Genomic DNA, 26,160 nt, shown 5'->3' on the forward strand with positions numbered 1-26,160 from the left:
TCACCACATGCATCTTTCCTCTTCTTTGGAGTCTGACAGGATATTAGTCTATTTCACAGTCAATATTTCTAAATAAAACACAGGAAAAGACCAAGAATCAAGAATTCTGTATGGCAGGGTGTAGAACTCTTGGTCTTGACCAGTTTATATTCCTGCACCTACATGCCACTGATACCAGAGTATTCTCCAGCCTCCTTCTCCTTGGGAAGAGACAAAGGCAGGATGATGTTTCTACTGATGATAACTTTTTTTTAATTGAGGTAAAGTTGACATAACACAAATTAATAATCCTAAAGTGAACAATTCATCAACATCCAGTACAGTCACAATAGTATGCAACCACCACTTCTATCTATTCCAAAACATTTTCTTCATCCCAAAGGAAAATCCATATCCATTAGCAGTTCCTCCTTCTCCTCTCTCCCCCAGTACTTTTCTACGCACATGGTCTTCTTGCTTGGTCACATTTCCCCTACAAAAATCCATGGAGATGTACAGATTATAAAGTTGTCTCTTTGGCCTCAAGTGAGAAACCTGGTTGCAGACCATGTTGAGAATATGATTACAGTGTGGTGCCCATGGAGTAAATATGTTTATTTTATAACAAAATATAGAAATTGGGTTAAGAAGTTGAGTCATCACAGATTTAAACCCTTACCCATAGATGAGTCTGCAGACTTACTCTGGCATTTCACGATGAGGACTGGTCCGCACAGCCGCTTCTGCAGGCTCAGTTCTTTCAGCCTCTGTATTATAGACAGGTCAAGGAGAAGGCAGTTTAGATACCACTATAGTCAGCATAAAAATAAATATGACTATGTATTTAAGTGCTAAGAATATAATAATTTAGAAAAGGAGACATTAATCCATTGAAAAATAAAATGGGAGCTGTCTCTGTGGCGTAAGGGGTAAAGCTGCCGCCTGCAGTGCCGGCATCCCATATGGATGACGGTTTGAGTCCCGGCTGCTCTACTTCTGATCCACCTTTCTGCTATGACCTGGGAAAGCAGAGGAAGATGGCCCAAGTGCTTGGGCCCCTGCACCCACGTGGGAGACAGGGAGAAACTCCTGACTCCTGGCTTCGGATGGGTGCAGCTCCAGTCATTGCGGCCAATTGGGGAATGAACCAACAGATGGAAGACCTCTCTCTCTCTCTCTCTCTCTCTCTCTCTGCCTCTCCTTCTCTTTGTGTAACTCTCACTGTCAAGTAAATAAAAAAAAAATAAAATAAACCTAACATTAGTGGGGAGAAGGAGATAATGGTAGGGAAATATACCCCTGAAAATAGTTTTAGAGGCTAGCACTATGGCCTACTGAGTTGTGCTGCCACCTGTGGCTCTATGCTGCTCCTCTTCTGCTCCAGCTCCCTGCTGATGCAGCTGGGAAAGGAGTGGAAGATGGCCCAAGTGCTTGGGCCCCTGCACCCATGTGGGAGACTGGGAGGAAGCTCCTGGCTCCTGGCTTTGAATAAGCCCAGCTGTGACCACTGTGGCCATTTGCAGAGTGAATAAGCAGATGGAAGATCTCTCTCTCTCTCTCTCTCTCTCTCTCTCTCTCTCTCTCTCCTTCTCTCTTTGTAACTCTGCCCTTCAAATAAATGAATGATCTTTCTTTTTTTTTTTTTTTAAGAAAATAGTCTTAAACTTTTTTTTTAAAGATGTATTGATTTACTTCAACGGTAGAGTTACAGAGAGGCAGAGGCAGAGAGAGAAGTCCTCCATCCACTGGTTCATTCCCTAGATGGCAACAACAGCTGCAGCTGCGCCGATGAAGCCAAAAGTCAGGAGCTCCCTCCAGGTCTCCCACATGGGTACAGGGGCCCAAAGACTTGGGACATCTTTCCATTGCCTTCCCAGGCCACAGCAGAGAGCTGAATCAAAAGTAGAACAGCCAGGAATGGAACCGGTACCCATATGGGATGCCCGCACTGCAGGTGGCGACTTTTACCTGCTATGCCACAGCGCCAGCCCCAAACTCTTTCTTAAAAAACAAAAATACACACACACACACAAAAACTACTACTTAACATTAGTAAGACAAATGAAGACTCTTAGTATTTATAGGTGAGGGAAATGAGAAAAAGTATATAAAAGGCAGAGAGACAGTGAGAGGGACAGAAAGATTTTCATCCACTGACTCACTCCCCAAATGCCCAAAACCGCCAGGGCCTGGCCAAAGCCAGGAACCAAAACTCAGTCCATGTCTCCCAGATGGGTGGCATGGACCCAAGGACCTGGGTCATCATCTGTTACTTCCCCAAGGGGAATATCAGAAAGGAAGCTGGAATCAGGAGTGGAGTTGGGATCTGAACCAGGTATTCTTTTATGGGATGTGGGCATTCCAAGTCGTGTTTTAACCACTGCAACAAACATCCGTCCAGACGCCTGAATTTTAATGGGAAAAATGGGAGGATGTTGGCAGCAATAATGGAAATTGGGCTATCCAGAAAGAGAGGGCATTCAAGGAATAGGAAGCTGAGTCCACCTTCAGAAAAGTGAGTTGGGGTGGTGTGGGGGAACTCAAAGGGAAGGATAGAGCAGGGCAGTACTAATGTAGTGTGGAAGTCAGAGATTAGTTCTAGAGATAGGGGCCTGAGAGCTATCCAGTTCTGAGGATAGGATGAAGGAGACTTGATATATGATATTTAAGTAGGTCCTGTGGAAAAGGATTCAACCAGGCATGTGCAACCAACCTTGAGGATCACCCAAATTTAAGGAGGCTGAGCAAAGCCCCTGAAGGAAGCATGGAGGATTCTTGAGAAAGAGAGGAAAGAGGATAGCGTAGAGCCCTGGAGTGAGGAGAAAATGCCAGAACACATGGAAGCACCCTGGTCAGATATCCCAGTGAGGCCAAAGGGAAGGAAAACTGGGAAAGTTTCATTAGAATGTGCTCAGAGAAGATCTCTGTCACCTCTGAGACAGCAAAGACCCAAGACAAGAGTGAGTGAGTGATAAGGCAAGGATGCAGCATATTCCAATCATCTGATTAGGAGAGTTGGTAACTCAAGAAGCAAGGAAAGTCCCACAACAGGTCCCAGGAACAGCAATAAGAAAACCTTTCCAAAATGGGCAGACTCTGTCACTTGTGGCATGAGGAATATATTTCTGTGGGTCATGTCACCTGAGGCCTTTCCACCTGACGTTTCCTGACTGGTGCTGGCCACAGTGGTGTAATCCAGCAATCTCTGGTCAGTTTTACACCAACAGGTATCACAGAGTCAACTCCAAAGTTCACTCAGTGTTCAGCTTGTGAAAAGAGCAAATAAACTGTGGGTGTTTTCTCTTAAACCCCATTATCTCTACAAAAATGACCTCTGGAACAGCACATAGAACTTCTTCCATTCACTTTGGGAAGTAAGTATATTGGATATGAAGACACTAAAAAAATAGACACTGCAAGAAGATGAACAATTCACTCACACTAAGTCCAAACAAATATAACAGCGTTTCAAAAAGCTTGAGAAAAAATTAAAAGACAGGTTTATTTTGTTGCAGAAATTTTTAAGTTCATTCATAGGTTTTCATAATACTCATGTTCCACAAACTTTTTGAAAACCCCTCCTACAGTTCTCACATAAAAATAAACAGGACAAAAGCTGAGTAGAGTCAAGATGAAATACATGTAGGGGTGAAAAAATATATCTTTTACCTCAGCCCATCTTAGCCTCTCCAGCTGGAGCTTTGTAAATAGACAGATCTGCAAGAAAAAAACAAACAGAAGTTCATGAACATGTGCATCTTGCAGGTGTACACAGAACACCCAGATAAGTAACCCAAATGAATGGTTAGAAATCTGGCTTACACAGGGATCTTCAAAAAGTTCACAGGTAATACATATTATTTAAAAAAGTCTCAAAAATTTTTTGTACCAATTCAAATGTATATTTTAATTCAATTATTAACAAATATTTGGAAGTACCTTCATTTAACATCTCAGGATAAAAAAAGGAAGGGGAGTTTTGGGCTTCTTGGCTGGAGAGGCAAGTAATGGGAAAGTGACTGGGGAAAGTATTGTGAACAAGGATTAATCAGCTAGGTTTGTTACACAAATTTAAGTTGGTGCCTTCCTAACTGATAAAATTTGATAAGTCTCCTTAGTCCCTATGGAGAGGGAGATACCTTTTACAAATGGTAATTTGATTTATAAAATTCCTTTACAAATGAAAACCTTGTGCCCTGTGTTTAGAACTTTTCTCCCATCAGCTGGTTCTCAACGACCTTTAAGGCAAAATAATCCATATGCCAAAGAGGCATATTTTGGGGTGGCATATTCTTTTTTTTTTTTTTTTTTTTTTTTTTTGACAGGCAGAGTGGACAGTGAGAGAGACAGAGAGAGAAAGGTCTTCCCTTGCCGTTGGTTCACCCTCCAATGGCCGCCGCTGCAGCCGGCGCACCGCGCTGATCCGATGGCAGGAGCCAGGATCCAGGTGCTTCTCCTGGTCTCCCATGGGGTGCAGGGCCCAAGCACCTGGGCCATCCTCCACTGCACTCCCTGGCCATAGCAGAGAGCTGGCCTGGAAGAGGGGCAACCGGGACAGAATCCGGCGCCCCGACCGGGACTAGAACCCGGTGTGCCGGCGCCGCAAGGTGGAGGATTAGCCTATTGAGCCACGGCGCCGGCCGGGTGGCATATTCTAACTTCCTTCACAAACACACAAGATAAAAACACCTAACTTTCGGCCGGCGCCGCGGCTCACTAGGCTAATCCTCCGCCTAGCGGCGCCGGCACACTGGGTTCTAGTCCCGGTTGGGGCGCTGGATTCTGTCCCGGTTGCCCCTCTTCCAGGCCAGCTCTCTGCTGTGGCCAGGGAGTGCAGTGGAGGATGGCCCAGGTGCTTGGGCCCTGCACCCCATGGGAGACCAGGAAAAGCACCTGGCTCCTGGCTCCTGCCATCGGATCAGCGCGGTGCGCCGGCCGCAGCGCGCCCGCCGCGGCGGCCATTGGAGGGTGAACCAACGGCAAAGGAAGACCTTTCTCTCTGTCTCTCTCTCACTGTCCACTCTGCCTGTCAAAAAAAAAAAAAAAAAAAAAAAAAAAAAAAAACTAACTTTCTTAGGCTGGAACTAGCTGATGCTGGTGGTCATGGAGCCAGTTGGCACTTCAGAGAGTAGCATTCTTCAGAATTTTGGACTCTAAGAGGTTAGCTGTTAGTGACAGCACTGTGAGTAAGCAGAGGATCTTTCAGCAGCCAGAACTTGGCTTTAGGCATTTTGTAAGTGCTCTTATAGGCAGAGATTCTAGACAGTTACTACAAAGAAGGTGCAGACACTTGAATTTGGGGATTAACTCCAAAACTGCCAGAACTGGTATTGAGAGGCCCTAGAGACACTGGGCTAACAATATCTACTTGGAGTTTCAGATTATTTGGGTAGCAGAATCATTGAAAGATACAGAGTATCCTTTATTAAAACTGGGATACAACGTAGGAGCTCCATTCCAGACAAAATCCCAGTCATTGGAACCAGGGAATAAGATCCCCAACTCTCACTCAGCACTAAGCAGGACAACTAAGCTTCTAAATTTTTTTCTTGCTTAGAGATCAGATTAGTGTATTAAATTCACAGTCAAGGCCTGTAGTTGGGAGAAAGTAAGAGAGATTTAGTGCCAGAATTAGGTCAGCCACTGCCAGAGCCACATGTCTAGCTCAGCCTTGAGTTTTGAAGCCTACAGAGCCATTCTAGCATTCTCTCTCCTCTACATCTAGTCCAGAGTCTTCAGGCTCCCTGGTCTCTGAGTTTGACTTCCCCCCAAGATTAGGATTTTCCTCCATTTATAAGCAATGGATCCCAAGGTCAAAAGCATAATTAGAGAAGAACTGAGGGGCCGGCACTGCGGCGCAGTGGGTTAAAGCCCCAGCCTACAGCGCCAGCATCCCTTATGGGCGCCGGTTTAGTCCTGGCTGCTCCACTTCCGATCCAGCTCTCTGCTATGGCCTGGAAAAGCAGTAGAAGATGGTGCAAGTCCTTGGGCCCCTGAACCCATGTGGGAGACCTCGAAGAAGCTCCTGTCTCCTGGCTTTGGATCAGCTCAGCTCTGGCCATTGTGGTCATTTGGAGAGTGAACCAGTGGAATGGAAGACCTCTCTCTCTCTGGCTCTACCTCTCTCTGTAATTCTGTCTTTAAAATAAATAAAATAATAAAGAGAGAGAGGAACTGAGCCTGGCTTGGGATCTTTCCCTTTCAGCTGTGAGTGTGAGGGTGAACAAGTTGGTTCCGGTGGAAAATGAGGAAAGAAGAGTCCCTCTTGCCATCCCTAAAAGTTACCTTTACAAACTCAAAGTGCCTACCCCACTCCTTGGGAGCTTCCAATCTTATAAAAATAGCAAGGGAGTGGTGATTCCACACTTCTGATGGTTTTTGTCTTATCAAGAGCAAGATAGACAAGAACAGACAAGATTATAAACCTGACTGTAGGGCCGGCGCCATGGCTCAATAGGCTAATCCTCCGCCTTGCGGCGCCGGCACACCGGGTTCTAGTCCCGGTCGGGGCGCCGGATTCTGTCCCAGTTGCCCCTCTTCCAGGCCAGCTCTCTGCTATGGCCCGGGACTGCAGTGGAGGATGGCCCAAGTGCTTGGGCCCTGCACCCCAGGGGAGACCAGGAGAAGCACCTGGCTCCTGCCTTCGGATCAGCACAGCGCGCCGGCCGCGGCAGCCATTGGAGGGTGAACCATCGGCAAAAGGAAGACCTTTCTCTCTGTTTCTCTCTCTCACTGTCCACTCTGCCTGTCAAAAAACAACACAAACAAACAACAACAAACACACACACACACACACACAAACCTGACTGTTGGACTGTTGACAGTTTTTGCCCCTGCCTTCTAACTTTGTTAGTTGCTGCTCCGTTTTTTTCCTTCCCCCCAAAAAGTGTTTGAAAGACTCAGACCCTCACACTTCAGTGGGTCTACCTGTCTTGGAGCCCCCCTCCCAGCCACTCTGGCAGGAGGTTTCTGACTTAAATAAAGCTTTTCTCTCTGCCTTGTCCACATGGAAATTCTTCTTTCATGTGAGACAGAGAACTGAGGTCCTCTCTTCTCCACTGCTGTTTCACCAATAACATGAGGAGCAAAAAACAGTTTCAAAGAGGAACCAGCTTACTCACCAAGAGTGCTCTCTAAACCTCCACCCTTCCTCTCTGAAGAAACACCATGAATATTAGCCTCTGACCTGAGACAAGGATGACCAGGAGTCTGTATGCCAAGCATCATATTTTCCTTTTTAAATTAAAATAAAAAAATAAAATTTAAAAAGTGCACCTCAGTGCAGCCACATGTTATCCACTCCCTGCAGAGTTCTGTTCCTGTAACACTTTAATTGCCAATTACATCACTACTCCCTATTAACCATTGACATTTCTCTTTCATTCTGTGTTATTTCAGCAGGAAAGCAGACTGTATAAGAGTAGAAGAAGCTCAAGATCAGGACAGAGTAAACAACACTCAGAGGCTAAAGACAATCTCTCCAGACACATGAGCAGAGGACATGTGCTTTTCTGGGCTTTAGCAGCCTGAGGCTGGACCAATACACACATATTGAACTGTGTGCAAAAGCACAAAGTTCTTCCTCTGCCTATAGAGGTAGCAGCCTTCTCCTACACAGTATCACAGTGGCCCTCAGACCTCTCATGAAGCTCTATATTGATTGGAAGAAAAAAAAAAAAAAAGAGGACCAAGAAGTCTATCCATCATCAGTAAGACCAATGTGTCAAGATTAAATATAACTGGTGGAAACCTGAAGTACTGATAACAGGATGTGAAGAAGATTCAAGGGCCAGATCTTGATGCCCAACATCGGTTACGAGAACAACAAGAAAACACAAAACATGTGCCCAGTGGCTTCCAGAAATTCCTAATCCACATCATCGAAAGTGGGAGGTACTGCTGATGTGCAATAAAATCTTACTGTAGAAAGATTTCTCACAATGTTCCCTCCAAGAACTGCAAAGATCATCTTGGAAAGAGCAACACAGCTATCCATCAAATCCCAAAGCTACACTTATACAATGAAGAAAATGAATAGAAAGCTAATGTGCACATTTTATTTGTATCTAAGCAAAATCATAAAAACTGAAAAAAAAAGAGGCACATAGAGAATGAGAAAGTTGACATTACAGTATGTCTGTCAACCTTAGAAACTTCTTCAGAATCTGGATTGTACTGCTGGAATTCTCACTATTCTCTCTATTCCATTGCACCTGGATCTGTCTGACTCTGAAGTCCAGGCTTCAATCATTCTGAGTGTACAAGAAAATACAAAGGAGGTGGCCCACTGTCCCCTGCTATCTCCTAAGAACTACCAATTTAACAGGGATTGAGAGAAGGACCTTGTAACAGGGACCTAATATAACTGACACACATACACACCTCACAGCTTAGTACTTGGCATGTCTCTGGCTCCAGAGATAAAAAAGTATTTGTTTGAGTGAACAGATTTAGGCTTAGGGGTCAAGAACTTAATGTCCCTTGCTTCTGTAAGTTTGTGAATAAGACAGAATACAGCAGGCAACAAGGAAAACACAAACGCAGGGTATTGCATTAAATGGAGACCTCTAACTGACTTATTTCACAGGTATCTTCTGTATCTGGAAAGATTCTAAAAATCTCTCTTCTATTGCCATTTCTAAAATGGGACTGTTTATACAGACTCCTAGCAGACTGAATATTTCCTCTTCAAGTCTCAAACACTTTGGCTTCCGTGTTTTTCTGTGTTCGTGTCATGTCAGATGTTTTTCTACTTCTACCTGGCCTACTAAAACTCTACCATTTGGTAATGCACATACAATAATTTAAATCATGGAAATATATATGCATCATCTTTTAAATTTGAAACAAAGAGGAGCAATTACTACTCACCTACAATACTTGATTCTATCACTTTTAAATCTGTGTGTTGTTGAACAAGTTACTTAGTCTCCATAAGACTCAATTTCCACACTCAAAAAGGAGAATATTAATAACTATTTAACATGATGAAGCCAGAAATAAGTGCAATGCTTGACATAAATTGCCAAGTAGACTCCTGGTATAAAGTAAATGTCAATAAATGTAAATTCCCTTTTTCTTTTTGTTCCAATATAAAATGATTAAAATGATCCATATTTCCTCTGCCATCCAATAAAGTTTATTCTGGGAGAAGAGAATGCACATACCTTGTCCTACAGTATTAACATAAACTTTTTTTTTTAAGATTTAGTTATTTATTTGAAAGTCAGAGTTACACAGAGAGAGAAGGAGAGGCAGAGAAAGAGAGCGAGATCTTCCATCCGCTGGTTCACTCTCCAACTGGCCCAACAGCCAGAGCTGCACCCATCCGAAGCCAGGAGCCAGGAGCTTCTTTAAGGTCTCCCACGTGGGTGCAGGGGCCCAAGGCTTTGGGCCATCTTCCACTGCTTTCCCAGGTTATAGCAGAGAGCCGGATTGGAAGTGGAGCAGCTGGCCTCGAACTGGCACTCATATGGGACACCAGCACCACAGGCAGCTGCTTTACCCACTATGCCACAGTGACGGCCCCAACATGTTTTCTTTCTCCTTCAGTTTGCAGCACCTTTAAGGGTAGAGGCTTGAAGGTTAGACCATAATATGTCTTGTCAAAATATGCCTTGCGGGGCCGGCGCTGTGGCCTATTGGGTAAAGCCTCTGCCTATAGTGCTGGCATCCCATATGGGTACAGGTTCGAGATCCGGCTGCTTCACTTCCAATCCAGCTCTCTGCTATGGCCTGAGAAAGCAGTAGAAGATGGCCTAAGTTCTTGGGCCCCTGCACCCACGTGGGAGACAGGGAAGAAGCTCCTGGCTCCTGGCTTCAGACGGGTGCAGCTCCGGCCGTTGCGGCTAATTGGGGAGTGAACCATCAGATGGAAGACCTCTGTCTCTCTGTGTCTGCCTCTCCTTCTACCTCTGTGTAACTCTTTCAAATAAATAAAATAAATCTTTAAAAAATATATATGCTTTGCCTTTTTAGCATAAGGATTAATTTGAACTGGCCATCTGTGGAAACAGCAGATACAAGAGAAGCTCTGAAAACAGAAGTTACCCTTTTGTAAGGTAAATTACACTGTGGCATGTTGGTAAAACCTCCACCTGCAGTGCTGGCATCCCATGTGGGTGCTGGTTTGAGCCTTGACTGCTCCATTTCTGATTCAGCTCTCTGCTATGGCCTGGGAAAGCAGTAGAAGATGGCCTAAGTTCTTGGGCCCCTGTACCCACATGGGAGACCCAGAAGAACCTCCTGGCTCCTGGCTTCAGATCAGCTCAGCTCTGGTCGTTGTGGCCATCTGGGGAGTGAACCAGTGAATGGAAGACCTCTCTCTCTCTCTCTGTTTCTGCCTCTCTGCAAGTCTGCCTTTCAAATAAATTAATTAATTAAAAAAGAGAGAGAGAATTATACTTACATTACATTTGTAAGGGTCTCTCTCTATTAGGGAGAAAACCCTTAAGGTGCTTTTTTTCATTATTTTCCCATTACCAGACTTCTCCACACCTTTGGTAAAAGAAAAATCAGATCACCTAATGTTTATTACAAAGGAAGTTAATCAGTTAACAGCTTCTGGGTGAAACCAAGAAAAGTTTATGTTGAAACTCTGATTTAAATTTCATCACCAGTGGGGGCCACCAGGAGCCCTGTTACGTTTCCCATACTTTAACCCTAATCAATCCAAGGCCAATAATTACTTCCCCTTTATGGACTGCTCTCATATTCCAAAGCTTTCCCCACTTTGAGTAACTCTATCCTTCCTACCTATAGCCAATGTAGGTTCAATGTAAACAACCATGCCTTCCTGTCTCAGATTTTCCTTATTTAAAAAAATGACCTTAGCTCTGGTCCAAGTAGACACTTTCTCAATGCTACCTAGCCTTGATGCTGATAGTTTGCAGAAACCTGCCCCAGGACCTGAGCTCTTTACAAGCCAGAATCCCAATGGCTAAATAAACCCTTTTATTTCAGAAACTCCTTAGTATTAGGAGTTTTGGTTTAACAGTCTTCTTTGTTTCAGGGAACCATGTTATTCAAGCCTAAATTCAAAGTCATCTCTTTGAGATTTACTCATTTCCCTGAGTGATATATATATATATATATATATATATATATATATATATCATATATATATGGCATATATATATGTGGTATATATATGTGTGGTATATATATATATGTGTGTATATATGAATATGCATATATATATATATAAAATACACATTATTAAACTTGTTTATCTCTTTTTAATCTGCTTTTAAAAATAGAGGTCTTACTCAACTAACAACTATGAAGTGTATAAATAAAATTGTTTTTCCTCCTCTAAAATGTACATGAATAATTTTATCTTCACATCTCTGGTTCCAAACTGATACACTTATAACTTAGAACACTATATGTAGTTAAGAAATACTTGTTAAAAGCATGAATTAATGTAATAACAGAGGGAAAGAAGAGAAATAAAGAAGATTCAAACAAAAAATCCACCTGTTCTTCCTCTACTCTAAATACAAAATCACTTATTTTTTTCTAAGCATCATATATAAATTTGTGTGCACACATGTGTATAGACAATGTGTGGTGGGGACTTGCTAATTTATTTTCTCTGTTTTTATAGAAAAGTGCTCAGAACAGTATTTGACAGAAATAAAACTATAAGCTTTTATTGTTCCTTTCCTCATCTAAACTGTAATTCTTTTAGGTTAGTCCTTGCAATCATGTTCCCAAATAGTGTCCCTTAATGGTTGTTCCAACTGAGGCAGTCAGGAAAATCCTTTGGTGCATTTTTTTTTTTTTTTTTTTTTTTTTTTTTTTTTTGAGGAGAAGAGGGATGCTTGAGATGGGTGTGAGGTGGAGAAAAGACTGTTTTGTTGGACACAGTAAATCTTGTTTGAATGCTGCCACCTAATGTTCACAAATCAGATGCATTCTAACACCAATCCAATGCTTCCCTTCAGCAGAGAATCAATTTAATAGAGATGGTAATTAAGAAACTGGAAATTTTTCTGAAATTCTAACAAAAACCATTTCACAGTGATTTGATATAACTGCAACCAAAATAGAAGTAATGAAATTTGGATTATTCTGAGTCCTTCTTGACAGCAATCATTTCAGTTGTGGAGGGGAGTGAGGAGAGCACTTTCATGCACCAATGAATATATTCTACTTTAGGTCTTCTTATAGTTCCCTGATTTAAGACTGCTATTCCCATTTTAAAGATGATAAAATAAAGCCTTTTAATTGCTTTATTTGCTTTCTTTTTGAAACTAGTTGCTTTATTTTCTGAAATTAGTTCAGAAAAGAATTAGGGCTTGCCAACGTCTATCAGCTTCAAGCTTCATGCTTTCTCATTTACGTCATGGTGCCTGTTAAATTTGTGAATACCAGAAAACAGCCCACAAACTTTGGTTAATATTCTCATAGATTTCTATGGTATTCTTCTTTGAGAACCCTGGCACAAAAGAAATACACTCTGCATGTTTATATCATTTGAAATAAATTGTGCCACTGAAATTTGAACCAAGACTTTCAAATATCTAAGGAGGAGCAGATATTAGGCACAAATCATATTGATTCAATTTTGTTGCTTCAAATTTGTGAGAATTAAACCAGATAATTGTGATTTAAAGAGTTAAGTGATCAATAAATGATAAAACAGTAACCCTCCCCTTTTTCTCTCCATCTCTCTCTCTCTCTCCATCTCTCTGTCTCTTGATCTCTCTCTTACGCGCTCCTTTTCCCTCTTTTCCTTCTTTGACCCTTCCCTCCTGTCTGGTTTCCCTCAATAAACCTTTTCCCTTACTCCAGTGTTTGTTGTGTTTTGTGGCAGCCTTACACTGGTGCCATGACTCGAATCCAGGCTCTCCCAGTGACTTTGCTCTCCCTTCAGGGTTCTCTGAGCCGCCTTGGGAAACTGGATTTCTGCCAGTCACAAAACACACCCCCAGAACTCCTTCCATGCCACCAAATGCTTTGTGACCTCCATCCACACACAGGCCTTCCAAATTCTGAGTGTTTATAGGAGGAGATCAACCAAATGCTGCTACAGGGATATACTCCGCTCCCTACCCAGAAGAGAGTGGCTTGAGAGAATGCCCTATGACAGCACAGAGTACTTCGTCGCCCCATGTCAGCAGGAAGTAGCTCTAAAGAGAGATCATTGTGGTGTGATCTATACCCCAGATGCCATCCTAGGGCTCTAGCCTCCACTACCCCCCGCCATTGCTGGAAGCCAGATGACCACAAGGCTCAACCACTGGTGTCAGTTCCATCTCTCTCTTATGCTCTCCTTCTCCCTCTTTTCCTTCTTCAACCCTTCCCTCTGGTCTGGTTTCCCCTAATAACCCTTTCCCTTAAAAAAAAAAAAAAAAAAAGTAACCCTCCCAAAACAACCCTACATCCCTATCTTTGTGAGAACTGAAACCCAATCAGCTTCTATGTAGTAGAGATTACTTTAATCTTAAAATAATCTCAAAAATTTTTAATTAAAAATATACAGATTAAAATGTAACTTAAAAATAAGCTTGTTCTAAATGCTGAAGATTTTTTTTAATAGGAAGAGGAAATACAACTAAAAAGTAATAAAAATCTCTAAAGCCTAATCATTCTAAAGTCCAATAACTTCTCTTGATGGTTTTATATAGTTTGATATATATGTAAACTTTTATGTATATTTGAGAAAGTGTGTATAATTTTTAAAAGCAGGAGAGGAAGAATAAAGAGAGGATTAATAATGGTTACAGGAGTGCAGTTGGATGGAAGGAACAACTTCTAATGTTCATATCACAGTAGGACAATTATGGTTGCCTACAATTAATTGAATATTTCAAAATAGCTAATGGAGAGAATTCTGAATGATCCCAACACAAAGAAATGATATAATCCTGTCTGACCATTACATACTGTGTATATGTATTTAATTATCACAATGTATCCCATAAATAAGTCTCATCACTGTTATTAAAAATATAGATTAAAAATAAAATAGCAACATGCTAAACATAGTTTGGTTGACTTATTTTTTAACTGAGACATACTGGTAGCAATTTTCCATGAGAAAATTATTATTCTATAGCTTTTTACATGGCTACATTTTCTTTATAGTTTACCATATTTTGTTTAATCAGATTCAATATGGACATTTTGTTTATTTCAGATTTTTACCAATACAAAATAATGCAAAGGTAAACAACTGCATACATAAACCCAATACATATCTTAGTGTTAACACTCCAGGGGACATAGTAGTGAAAACAGAAAGCCACTTTTTACCAAGAGTTTGGAGGAAAACAAGGGGGTACAGCCAAAGACTTAAAAGAATTCAAATGATCAAGTAGGCTAAGCAGAAAAGCTGCCCAGGAATTAATCCTCTTGTCCTCAATGTTCCAACTGAAGTTGCCAGAAATTGTTTTCTCAGAGGTGGGGCTCTGGCTCTTTCTGTGCATCATCATGGCAAAGTTAAAGGGACTAAGGGTACAGTCCAAGGACGGCAAGCCAAATGCTTAGTCAAAAGAAGCCATAAGAAATCTAAGTAATGTTTCCAGTCAGGCTTGCTAACACAGGCAGAGGTAAGACACTGAGATGAAGGAGAGAGACCAACCCAGACACAGTACTCAGTAAAATTGAGATTGTGGAGTGGAACCTCAGATCTGCCACTTTTAAGAGCATGGCAGACATTTAAACTCTTTGTCCTTCATTTTCCCACATTTCCCTACCTTTAAGATACAAATAAATAGTGATGATGAAACACAATAGCCTTCCTGCTGAAGAAGCCATAGATGGTATAGAGTGGATGTTCAATAACTGGTAGCCATTAACAGGAGACAGTTTTATTTACTCAAAGTTGGGGCACCATGTTTTGGCCTCAGAGGGCAGAAGTAGATAGAGCCCAATCCAAAGGGAGGAGAGTGTTTGGGGGACAACAGGGATACAGTGACAAGGGATACAGGGCCAGACTCTGGTACACCAGATCCCAGAAAGCAAGCCACATGAAATTCAGGAAGGGCAAGGACACATCCAGGGATTGAGCCCAGAGAGCAGATCCTCAGGAGAAACTCCTCTGGTTCCCCCAAGAGTCCTAAAAGCTGTGTCCCTTTAACCTAGCCTCTTATGTAGGCATTTCCCTCTCTCCCCCATCTGCCTCTGTTTGCCTCTGTTAAGTTTCCATATTGCTCAAATTTTAATGTTTACTTTTAACTTTCTGAAGAGTAAAGCTCTAATAGAGAGATTATAAATGTTTTCCTAGAAGAGAGAAAAATCCAGATTCCTTAAGGAAAACTTGACAGCTCTTCTGATCATCTTCACATTCCACATCAATGCTACCATTTGTTTTTAACGATTTATTTTATTTATTTGAAAGAGTTACAGAGAGAGAGAGAGAGACAGACAGAGAGAGGTCTTCCATCCGCTGGTTCACTCCCCAGATGTCCGCAATGGCCGGAGCTGCGCCAATCCAAAGCTGGGAGTCAGGAGCTTCTTCTGGGTCTCCCACATGGGTGCAGGGGCCCAAGAACTTGGGCCATCTTCTACTGCTTTCCCAGGCCATAGCAGAGAGCTGGGTTGGGAGTGGAGCAGCTGGGTCTTGAACAGGTGCCCATATGGGATGCTGGCGCTTCAGGCCAGGGCTTTACCCTCTGTGCCACAGCGCCGGCCCCAATGTTACCTTTTAAACACTTCTGAATCTATAGACTTCAGATTTTTCACTATCACTATGATAGTTCAAAATGCCTTCACCTTTTGTTAAACTCCTATAATAATCTCCTACCAGTAGTTTTCATTTCTACGTAAGCTCATCCAATCCCCCATTTGCAGCTAGAATGATACTATATTAAAAAAAATGATATGAGATCACATTTCTCCCTGGATTACAAAGTTTCTAATAACTCTATCAGCAGAGTAAAACCAAAATTCTTAAACACTGCCCATAAAGCCCTATGTCACCCGGGCTTTGTCTGCCACCTCAGACTCATCAAGTCTCTTCTCTACTCAGAACAGTTCAGTAGCACTGGCTTTTTCTTTTCAGTTCCTTGCAGTCAGTCATGGAGCTTTATTCAATCTCAAAACCTTTGCATTTAACGTACCCTGTGTCCACAAGGATCATTCCACAACTTTTCACCTGATTCCTCCTTATCTTTCAGGCTCAAATTAATTTCTGACTACTTCACTGAAACCTACCCAAATTTTCCAAGCTAGGTTAGGTCTTTCTTTTTTTTAATTTTTTATTTTATTTTTGACAGGCAGAGTTAGACAGAGAGAGAGAGACAGAGAGAAAGGTCTTCCTTTGCCGTTGGTTCACCCCCCAAAGGACCACTATGGCCAGCGAACTACACCAATCCGAAGCCAGGAGCCAGGTGCTTCCTCCTGGTCTTCCATGTGAGTGCAGGGCCCAAGGACTTGGGCCATCCTCCACTGCCTTCCCGGGCCACAGCAGAGAGCTGGACTGGAAGAGGAGCAACCGGGACAGAATCCGGCGCCCCAACCCGGACTACAACCCAGGGTGCCGGTACCGCAGCCTGAGGATCAGCAAGTGAGCTGCAGCGCAGGCCTAGGTCTTTCTTTTTATGCTTTCATAATATCCTGGACTAGGGTCAGTTCTTATCAGTTTTAATTAAATAATAGTTGTTTGATTATTCTTGAATATCTAGATCTTTGAGTTCAGTGTATGCACCCCAAGAACAAGGATGTGTATATCTTATGTACAAAGGTATAAATCAAGCATAGAGTATAGTTTAAGGCACACAGTAGGCACTAAAAAATAAATACCCATGATTGGGGTTGGCACTGTGGCTTAGTGGGTAAAGCCACTGTCTGCAGTACCAGCATCTCATATGGACGCTGGTTTGAATCCTGGCTGCTCCACTCCAGCTCTCTGCTGTGGCCTGGGAAAGTAGTAGAAGATGGACCAAGACCTTGCGTCCTTGTCCTTGCACCTTTGGCCCTTGCATGGGAGACATGGAAGAAGCTCCTGGCTCCTGGCTTCAGATCAGCCCAGCTCCAACTATTGCGGCCAACTGGGGAGTGAACCAGCAGATGGAAGACCTCTCTCTCTCTCTCTCTCTCTCTGCCTCTCCTTTATGTGTATAACTCTGACTTTCAAGTAAATAAGTAAATCTTTTTTAAAAATACCCATGATTGGGGCCAGCATAGGGGCTCACTTGGTTAATCCTCCGCCTATGGCACTGGCATCCCATATGGGCACCAAGTTCTAGATCCTGTTGCTCCTCTTCCAGCCCAGCTCTCTGCTGTGGCCCGGGGAAGGCAGTGGAGGATGGCCCAAGTGCTTGGGCACCTGCACCCACATGGGAGACCAGGAGGAAGCACCTGGCTCCTGGCTTCGGATCGGCGTAGCTCCTACCAAAGTGGCCATTTGGGTGGTGAACCAACGGAAGGAAGACCTTTGTCTCTCTCTCTTTCACTGTCTAACTCTGTCAATTAAAAAATATAATAAAATAAATACCCATGATTATCCATATTTGCCCTATCCATATTTATATGCATTTGAGAATATTAAAATATATAAAATTATAAAAGAAACTCATTCATTTCCTGCATTCTTTTGGAAGTTGGAAACTGTTCATTCTTTTTGGAAGTTGGAAATTTATCTAGTGGAAACGAGATTCAACAGCTAAGAGAATCATTATACTAAATTTTCTCTAAATCTGGTTGAAGAAAATGGGTTATCTATACAAAAAGAACATATCAACTATAAAGGATAAGAGAAAGCAAGCTGACTTTAGCTATCTCCATATCAAAATTCAATGCTAAAAGAATACAGAGCAATGACTACAAAGTACACAAGAAAAAAAAGTGCAGGAATTTAACTTCAGCAAAGTGTCTTCAGATATCAAAGCAGCAGCCTGAAGAAAATGGATGAAATCTCAGATGTCTATTTCCATTCACGATGGGTTAAGCTATTCAACCAATATACTCATTGATAATGACTAAAGATGTTGTATAAACTATAAAACACATCTCTCCAAAGCATGAAATCACTGACAAGATGTTAAGAATTATTAGGCCAAAAGATAACAGAAGGTAGGAATCTGGAGACACAAGCACAAAAGCTATCCTTGCCCTGAGAACATCTGCTAGTCAGGGAGCACCCAGCCTTGTTTGAGGCAGTCTCACAGGGCATGGAAAGAACAATCAAGGGCCAGCACAAATCCCTTCTTTGCTTAGGACACAAGGTGAAAATGTTAACAGGTGACCTTTCCTGTGTTAAGTTGGGACTCCACAGTCTACACCCTAAGGGAAGAGTGAACCAGAACCAGATAACTTTGGGAAAGGTTGCTTTTGCATTGACTATAATAGGGAGGAGAAGCAAGATTAAGAAGAAAGGCCCGGCGTGGAGGCTCAATAGGCTAATCCTCTGCTGGCGGCGCCAGCACACCAGGTTCTAGTCCCGGTTGGGACGCCGGATTCTGTCCCGGTTGCCCCTCTTCCAGGCCAGCTCTCTGCTGTGGCCAGGGAGTGCAGTGGAGGATGGCCCAAGTGCTTGGGTCCTGCACCCCATGGGAGACCAGGAGGAAGCACCTGGCTCCTGGCTTCAGATCAGCGTGGTGCGCTGGCCGCAGCAGCTATTGGTGGGTGAACCAACGGCAAAGGAAGACCTTTCTCTCTGTCTCTCTCACTGTCCACTCTGCCTGTCAAAAAAAAGGAGAAGGAGAAGGAGAAGGAGAAGGAGAAGGAGAAGGAGAAGGAGGAGGAGGAGGAGGAGGAGGAGGAGGAGGAGGAGGAGGAGGAGGAGAAGAAAGTTCCATCTCTTAGTAGTCACTCACTGGGCAGCTTTTGCTCAGATCTGTAACATGCATTCACAATGATCCAAAGAACCTCTGGCCTCAGACTGAGAAGGCATTGGGGCACTTAGCAGAAGCAAACAAAAATCCACTCTAGAAGAAGCCAAAAGTATGTTTTTTTTTTTCCACAAATATTTTCTCAAGGATGAGGAAGAAACACAGAAGGACACCATGGATGACATACAACATAGACAACAAAAAAGAAACTGGAAAAAATCAGACCCTGGAAATATTATATAGGTTATAAAATAATGGGGTTGGCACTGTGGTGCAGTGGGTTAAAGCACTGGTCTGCAGTGCTGGCATCCCATATGAGCACCAGTTTAAGTCCTGGCTGCTCCACTTCCCATCCAGCTCTCTGCTATGGCCTGAGAAAGCAGTGGAAGATGGCCCAGGTCCTTGGGCCCCTGCACTTATGTGGGAAGATCCGGAGGAAGCTCCTGGATCCTGACTTTGGAACGGCCCAGCTCTGGCCTTCGTAGCCATCTGGGAAGTGAACCAGTGGATGGAAGACCTCTCTCTCCCTCTCTCTCTCTTCTGCCTCTGCCTCTCAAACAAATAAATAAATCTTAAAAAAAAAAAAAACAAAACCACTATGATTACTATGCTTAAAATAAATAATCAAACTACCAATTTGCAGTTCGATGTATAAAGAATCAGCAAAACCCTGATTCTGAAAACCTCCATAGAGACAAAGGTTCTATGATGTGGGCAGCCACAGGCAGTCGCCCCTTTTGTTTACACTTAAACATCCTGGCACTATTAGGCTAAGGAGATTCCAGGAAGAGGCAGGAAGAACCGTATCTCACTGCTAGACTTCTCACAAGAAATGATGTAGATAATCAGCCACACCTGAAACCTGCATTTATCACCTGTGTGTTTTATTATACCCCTGTAATCTATGATTGATAACATTTTGTGGTCTGTTAAGTGAAAGAATTTTTTCAGGAACTCTATGGGAACTCTTTGTAACCCCAAAAAAATTTTAGGTATGTAAATCCTCTGTGTGCCTTCTTGTGTACAACTGGTCATGTTTAAATACTACTGGACTTGAATAAACGAGCCTTGATCAGGATTTGTCTTGGCTCCATTCTTTGCGTCCTTGTCCCCGCATTCCCACTCTCTGTTTCAGGAAACCCAGATCATTGTGCGGCAGGCTGGCACACTATGACTCCTTTTTCACACCAAATTCAACACAAGACTGTAAGAAAGTTCTCCATGCTTCACTCCTAAGTAGAATGTTTGGTGTATCATTTCTTGCAGATACTATCAAGTTACTTTTTCTTCTATTTCTGGTTTTCCTGAGTGTTGATCATTAAGTGCTTAATTTAATCTTTTCTGCATTTACTGAAGCAATATTCTATCTATCCATTAATATCTTGAATTACAATAATTTGTCTTTGAATGTTAAAATAACCCAACTTGTTCATAATGTATTTCCTTTATTTAATACTAGACTTTCTAATATTGCTTATAGATCTTTGCCAGGAGCAACACTGGCATATAATTTTCCTTCAATTAGTCTTCTTGTCAGGTTTCCCTATTAGAGTTATGCTAAGCTTCTTACAAAACTGAAGAGACTTCCCCACTTTCCTTTCCCCTCCCTCTTTTCTACAGAAGTATTGCAGTAACAATGGTATTATGTTTTAGTTATGTTTGGTTGAACTTGCTGTAGAGTTTGTTTTTTGTTGTTGTTGTTGTTTGACAGGCAGAGTGGACAGTGAGAGAGAGAGACAGAGAGAAAGGTCTTCCTTTGCCGTTGGTTCACCCTCCAATGGCCGCCGCGGCTGGCGCGCTGGGGCCGGCGCACCGCGCTGATCCGATGGCAGGAGCCAGGTGCTTCTCCTGGTCTCCCATGGGGTGCAGGGCCCAAGCACTTGGGCCATCCTCCACTGCACTCCCGGGCCACAGCAGAGAGCTGGCCTGGAAGAGGGGCAACCGGGACAAAATCCGGCGCCCCGACCGGGCTAGAACCCGGTATGCCAGCGCCGCAAGGTGGAGGATTAGCCTAGTGAGCCCCGGCGCCGGCCGCTGGAGAGGTTTTGGTAGCCGAGTCTTCTCTATTGGAAACCTTTGGACCTTTCCACAACTCTTCAACTTGTTATTCAATTCTTTAGGTTTTTCTACTTATATTTCTTTTTACTGACTGATTTGAAGAGCAGAGCAATGGTGGTGGGGAGGGAATCTTCCATCTGCTGGTTCACTTCCCAAATGCTCCCAACAGGCCTGGGCCAAGCCGAAGCCAGGAGCTCTAGCCTAGCCTCCTAGTGGGTGGCAGGGCTAAGTACTTGGGCCACCGGCTTCACTTAGGAAAGAGAAGGCCCTCTCAGGACTTCTAGGAGACTACGGAGCCTTGGGCTACAGGACTTAGCAAACCGGAACAAGCCGCGGTCACTGCTGCACACAGGTGAACCGCCCCAACAGCGTTGGGCCCCCAGCTCCCCGCTGCTGAAGACCGTGTTCCGTCGCCAGCGCCAGTCCCCCAGGCCCACAACGGAGCCCTTCTGCCATTTGCGACAAGTGTGGGAACGGTCCGGTGCTAGCACATCTGTGTGCGCTTTGGGATAGTTCCCCGTGGACCTGTTCCTACCACCTGCTCAAGTATTTTTACATTCCATGAAGAAGGGGCCAGGGACGGAGGAGAGGGGACAGGAAGATGCCAGAACAGCCAGTTTGGGTGCCGCGGGAGGGAAGGGAGGAACGGAACCTGAAGGAGGAACATAATCTGGGGCCTTGAGCCTGTCAGACTCACGTGACTCACCAAACGCTATTACAGTCCCCCAGCTCCCCGACAAGGAGCGGGTCACGTGACTTCCGTGTCGCGCGCGACTTTGCGCTTGAGGGCAAGAGCCTCCCGGGGGAGTGTGCTTTCCCGGCCCTGCACGCTCTTCCCGCCGCGCGGCCTTTGGCGCACGCGCAGTACCCAGCTCCCTTCCGGCCAGGTCTTTCTTCAAGGGTTGTGGAAGCCCGGCTGGCTGCCTGCCTGCCTGCCGCTTTGGGGCTTGGGGTTGGAAGGTGGCCTGAAAATTGGCAGTCACGGGTAGGCGGGACGAAGTTTCGCCCTTGTCTACGGTAGCTATACCGGTCGCCATCCCCAGGTGGGAGGAAGGGTGCCGCAGACAGGGACAGCGCGCAGCCTGGGGATGTGGTTCCGCGCTCCGACCTCTCGCGAGAGCCGGCGCTGGCATGGAAGCGCGTGTAGTTGACTCATGGTTCCGAGGAGTCTTCGTCGCCGCGTCTTCCAGGGCCTGTCTGGGACTAAACCTCTGTTCCAAACTCCCTCGGGCTTCCTCGAGCTCCTGCGCACAGGACCACAAGCTCCCTCTGCAGGCTGCGGGGCCTACTCAGCTTCTTTGTATTTCTGCCCGGTGGCCCCTACCTCCTCCCGGGCTTAACACAAAGCTGACCTTTTATCTGTGTTGGATCTGCCCCGGGCTCCTTAGGGGTATATAAAGTGTTTAAATGGATTGAGCCGCGAATTTTTGATGTTTATATTTATATCAAAAATTTAATGTTTCATACCCAGTTCAGCAAGTGTCTTGGCCCTGATTTCCATCACTGTCCATAGGTAGCAGGGCTAATCCTCTGCTACCGTCTCTAGGTGTTCCCCAGCTGCTTGGCATTATTTTCTCTGGCTGTTGTGTTCGAAACACAGGCATCAAAATCTTAAAAATATTTCTGATGATTAAGTTTTAGATTTGCTGTTTTATTAGAGCATATTTTTCCCTGGTGTGCCCTTCCCATTTTAGACTATTCTTCCTTATAAGAATGGGAGTACTTCTGTTCGTTTTTTTTTTATATACTTTTAAAAAAGACATTTGTTTGAAAGGCAGAGTTACTGAGAGGCGGAGGGAGAGGGAGAGGGAGAGACAGAGATCTTCCATCTGCTGTTTCAGAGCTGAGCTGATGCAAGGCCAGGAGCCAGGAGCTTCTTCCGGGTCTCCCACGTGGGTGCAGGGGCCAAGGACTGGGGCCATCTTCTACCACTTTCTCAGGCCATAGCAGAGAGCTGGATGGGAAACGGAGCAGCCAGAACTCAAACCAGCACCCTTATGGGATGCTGGCACTGCAGCTGGTGACTTTACCAGCTATGCCACATCACAGACCCTTCGACCCCCCTTTTTAAGGTTTATTTGTTTACTTGAAAGAGTTAGAAAGGGAGAAAGAGAGAGAGAGAGAGAGATATCTTCCATCTGGTCAGTCACTCCCCAGCTCTCCACCAGGGCTGGACTAGGTGGAAGCCTGGAGCTTCATCTTGCACATGTAAGTTTGGGGTCAGGGGCCCAAGCACTTGGAGCGTCTTCTGCTGTTTTCCCCAGGGTGTTAGCGAGGAGCTGGATTGGAAGTGGACCCACCAGGACAGGACCCAGTGCCCATACAGGACGGCAGCACTACAGGCGATGGCTTTACCTGCTACACTACAGTGCTGGCCCCTCTATTTATAATCTTGATAGCTGAGTGCCAAAGTTCTTTCCATAGAGGTTCTACTAATAATAACTCCTACCTGCTGTATACATATATATTTTTCCCATTGCATCACCAACAAAATATCAGCATAATTTCTTTCTTTGATAATTCTATATGATTGTCATGCTATCAAATGATAGTATTAATTTTTTGTTTCTTTTAGAAGAGAATGAGCGTGTTATACTTAAGAGCCATTCATATGTCCTTTTCTGGGAACTTTATGCAAACCCTTGGCTGCTTTTCTATTAATTTGTTTTATTTATTGTTTTTTTTTTTTAAAGATTTATTTTATTTATTTGACAGAGTTACAGAGAGAGGTAGAGACAGAGAGAAAGGTCTTCTATCCCCTGATTCACTCCCCAGATGGCTGCAATGGCGGAGCTGTGCTGATCTGAAGCCAGGAGCCAGGAGCTTCTTCCATGTGGGTGCAGGGGCCCAAGGGCTTGGGCCATCTTCTACTGCTTTCCCAGGCTATGGCAGAGAGCTGGATTGGAAGAGGAGCACCCAGTACTGGAACAGGCGCACAAATGGGATGTGGTGCTTCAGGCCAGGGCTTTAACCTGCTGGGCCACAGCGCCGGCCTCTATTTATTAATTTTTAGTACTTTGCCTCTTATTTAAAGAACTTGCAGCACAGATAGCACGTTCAGTATGATTGGGAAAATTGAAAAGAAATTTCTGTGCCAAAGTTAGCACATTTGTTGTGGTGGACTGTATTTCACTCTGAGTTTCTTGGCAGCTATGGGAAAGGAAAAGGAAACAAATGAGAGAAAAAAAACTTTAGTAGGTTCTAAAAATTCTTAACTAAATCTGTAAAAAAAACAGAATCTATGATCTTCACTTTGTTTTTATTTCTTATAGAAGAATAGAAATTCCTAGAGAAATTGTTGCAGGAAAACTGGTGAAATAAGTTCGTGTGCTGATGTTGATGACAGTTTATGAGACCAGACATAGCAATGAGAGTAGACATAGAGTTTTATTTAAGTAAGAAAAAGAAGTTTTGGGGGCTGGCACTGTGGCGTAGCGGGTAAAGCTGCCGCCTGCAGTGCCGGCTTCCCATATGGGTGCTTGTGAGTCCTGGCTGCTCCACTTCCAATCCAGCTCTCAGCTATGGCCTGGGAGAGCAGTAGAAGATGGCCCAAGTGCTTGGGCCCCTGTACTTGTGTGGGAGACCTGGAAGAAACTCCTGGCTCCTGGCTTTGGATCAGTGCAGCTCCAGTTGTTGCTGCCATTTGGGGAGTGAACCAGTGGATAGAAGGCGTCTCTCTCTCTCTGCCTTTGCCTTTCTGTAACTCTGCCTTTCAAATGAATGCATAAATAAAAGACAGAGAAAGAAAAGTTCAGAACAGTATGATTATAGGGGCTAGTAAAGAGACCAAGCCACTGAGGTCTCCCAATGTAGAGGTATTTGTGTGTCCTTAAACATGTTATCTCCAAGGACCTAAGGTAGTGATTACACCTTAGTTACGGTGAAGGCCAGGAGGCAATCTTAGTGGAGCCCTTTACAGCTTGTTTTCCTCTAAGCCTAGATCTTGTCATCATTGTTAAGTATTTGTTACAAGGGGCTTCCATCCTGTTCTGTTTAATGTGTGCATGCTGGGAACGTGCTACAGTTTGTACTACAAAGAGCTGTAGGACGGTGTTAGTCTGGGCTGCTTTTAGTCTCCTTCAAAATGAAAGGCAAACATTTGGAAATTTTGCCCTTGATTTCTGAAAAGCATCTGTACCAACTGAGCTAAATAAGAATGCTTATGTAATACTTAATTCTATCAAAAATGGACATAGGAGAGACTCTTTATAAGATAAATAAATAGAGCCGGCGCCGTGGCTCAATAGGCTAATCCTCCACCTTGCGGCGCCGGCACACCGGGTTCTAGTCCCGGTCGGGGCGCCGGATTCTGTCCCGGTTGCCCCTCTTCCAGGCCAGCTCTCTGCTATGGCCAGGGAGTGCAGTGGAGGATGGCCCAGGTGCTTGGGCCCTGCACCCCATGGGAGACCAGGAAAAAGCACCTGGATCCTGGCTCCTGCCATCGGATCAGCGCGGTGCGCCGGCTGCAGCGGCGGCCATTGGAGGGTGAACCAACGGCAAGGGAAGACCTTTCTCTCTGTCTCTCTCTCTCTGTCCACTCTGCCTATCAAAAAAAAAATAAAAAAATAAAATAAAAAATAAAAAAAAATAAGATAAATAAATAATGAAGATAAATAAAATAATTAAAAGTTCCTTTGGAAATATCACTTTTGGCTGGCGCCGTGGCTCACTTGGCTATTCCTCCGCCTGCAGTGCCGGCACCCTGGGTTCTAGTCCTGGTTGGGGTGCGCGTACTAGTCCCAGTTGCTCCTCTTCCACTCCAGCTCTCTGCTGTGGCCCAGGAGGGCAGCAGAGGATGGCCCAAGTGCACCCGCATGGGAGACCGGGAAGAAGCACCTGAATCCTGGCTTCAGATCGGCATATCACCGGCTGTTGCGGCCATTAGGGGAGTAAACCAATGGAAGGAAGACCTTTCTCTGTGTCTCTGTCTATAACTCTACCTGTCAAATAAAAAAAAAAAAGGAAATATCACTTTTCTATTAGTTAACTTTGTCACATATTACCATCATAAAGGGTCCAAAAGTAAAGCTTCATTTTCTCCATTACATGTTATGTCAGGAGCTACTTATATGACTTCATACTTCTGTGAGGAGTCAGATGGGTTAATAGGCAGTCAGTGGAAATTGGGGTGCAGACTGCCTGCTTTCCCTCAAGGGTTGTCTTTAGCAAGGTCAAATGTGCCTACCTGTCCACTGCTTGAAAGCTTCCAATTTTATCATAAGAATAGCAAGTGAGTGGTGATTCCATTCTTTGGAGCTCACAGTTTACTGTAAATAAGTTACCTACCCCACCCTTCTGATGGTTGTTTGTTTTAGCTTGAGCCAGCCAGATAGGATAAAAG

At 44.0% G+C, this 26,160-nt stretch overlaps 1 protein-coding gene across 2 annotated transcripts in view; it reads right to left on the minus strand.

Annotated features, from left to right (window-relative positions):
- The window catches only part of GLDC (glycine decarboxylase), a 142,220-nt gene extending 120,551 nt beyond the window's left edge, over positions 1 to 21,669 (minus strand). For both annotated transcript variants that reach the window (XM_051858199.3, XM_051858196.3), the window contains exons 1-3: positions 21,526 to 21,669; positions 3,649 to 3,696; positions 683 to 746 (exon numbers count right to left, since the gene is read on the minus strand). The gene's annotated coding sequence lies outside the window, so the exon portion shown is untranslated. The remainder of the gene's footprint in view (positions 1 to 682; positions 747 to 3,648; positions 3,697 to 21,525) is intronic.
- Between the last annotated feature and the right edge of the window lie 4,491 nt (positions 21,670 to 26,160).

The sequence above is a fragment of the Oryctolagus cuniculus genome, chromosome 1 (assembly GCF_051225735.1).
Source record: "Oryctolagus cuniculus isolate XC-2025 breed Fujian yellow rabbit chromosome 1, ASM5122573v1, whole genome shotgun sequence".
In the NCBI taxonomy this organism is placed as follows: Eukaryota; Metazoa; Chordata; class Mammalia; order Lagomorpha; family Leporidae; genus Oryctolagus; species Oryctolagus cuniculus.